This window comes from Acomys russatus, chromosome 1 (genome assembly GCF_903995435.1).
Source record: "Acomys russatus chromosome 1, mAcoRus1.1, whole genome shotgun sequence".
In the NCBI taxonomy this organism is placed as follows: domain Eukaryota; kingdom Metazoa; phylum Chordata; class Mammalia; order Rodentia; family Muridae; genus Acomys; species Acomys russatus.
The window spans coordinates 113,534,591-113,536,154 of NC_067137.1; the positions used below are offsets into that span (position 1 = coordinate 113,534,591).

At 45.5% G+C, this 1,564-nt stretch overlaps 1 pseudogene; it reads right to left on the reverse strand.

The window, feature by feature from the left end:
* Positions 1 to 275: 275 nt before the first annotated feature.
* On the reverse strand, positions 276 to 682 carry LOC127196587 (40S ribosomal protein S27-like; annotated as a pseudogene).
* Positions 683 to 1,564: the final 882 nt, after the last annotated feature.

Genomic DNA, 1,564 nt, shown 5'->3' on the forward strand with positions numbered 1-1,564 from the left:
TCTTACATTCTTCGCACATCCTCTTCCGGGAAGTTATGTGAGCCTTGGGTTGTGGGAGTTCACCTAGATGTACTAGTGACATCTGTGAAGTAGTAGGGTGATTACCAACAACTTTGAGCTGGGATTTGAGGCCATCTCCACAGGGGGAAAAAACAACACATGGTCATAGAGACCATGGGCCCTAGCTATGGGGAATATACCCATATTGCCATACTAAGTGAACGTGCTGTTAAATTGCCTTCTGAATGTTTATATTTATTTTATTTGTTCATAATTAAAACTTTATTGAAAAACTGACATCAAAATAGGAGATCATTGTTGTATACTTTATAAAATCAAAGGTAATCACAGTGTCTTGGTAGAGTAACTGAACTTGATAAGGCTTTCTGTGAAGAGCACAGACTCAGGAAGTCGTACATGCTCAGTGTTGCTTTCTTCTAAACGGACAGCCTTCTGTGAGCCTGGCTTTTCCTCCTGTGGGCTGGCACAGCACTGTTGAACAGCCTACACAAAGAACCACTGTCTGAGTGAGCATGGCTGAAAACTGTAGCAATCTTGTAGCAACCTGGACATTTCACATCCACGAAGTAAGAATTTGGGCTCTGCACCAGCCGCTTCTTCTTATGCTTTTTTTCTTTTCCTCTTCCAAGGAAGTATGTAATAGATCTCTAGCCAGAGGCATGGTGACGGCTCCGCAAGCACGGCCGCTCCGGATCTCCGCGGTGAGCGACTAGCTCGTGAGCGCTCGGCAGCAACAGTATGTTTATATTTATATACTTAAGTAAGTGGCACCTTTAACCTTGATCAGAGAAGCTTCTTTCTGCAGTGGCCAGTTAATGCAGAGTCTCTTCTGGTTTGGTGGTGGCTGCGGCGACTGTTTGATTTGGTGAGGGCGGGGCTTGTTCTTTTTAAGACAGAATCTTCTAGGCTGACCTTAGACTTAACTATGTAGCCAAAGATAACCTTGAACATCTGATTCTCCTGTCTCTACCTCCCAAGCATTGGGGTTATAGGCATGTATATATTGCCACACGTAGTTTTGACACAGTATGGGGATAGAACCCAGAGTCTTGCCCATATGAGGCAAGCATTCTACCACCTGGGCTACAGTCTCTTCATGTATTGCTTTTTATAACTGGATTGCCTGATGGATAAGACTTCGGCCCTCAGCAGTATCCTAAGGGTAAGTCACAGATCTCTGATTCAATCAACATGTCTTCATCAGTAAAATTGCCAAACCATATTCATCCACAAATCCTTTGGCTTACCTGTATTTGCTCTCTATGGCTATGTAATAACTTCTACCTCCTCACATTCATCAGCTTGGGACAGATACCATGTCCTGCAGCTAGGGATCCGGAGTCAGAGCTGGCTGTGGTCCAGGTCACTTAAGAGGTTTGTCAATCTGACGGCAGGGGCACAGGCACTAAGGCGTGTCCACTCTTAGGCTGCTGGCAAAATTCCTTAATGCCTCACTCTGGTCTTTCCTGGCAGTTGCCCACAGCCAGCTTCCAGCGTGAGTGAGGCAACAGAGCGAGCTGGGGAGCAAAGCTACAGCTCTATA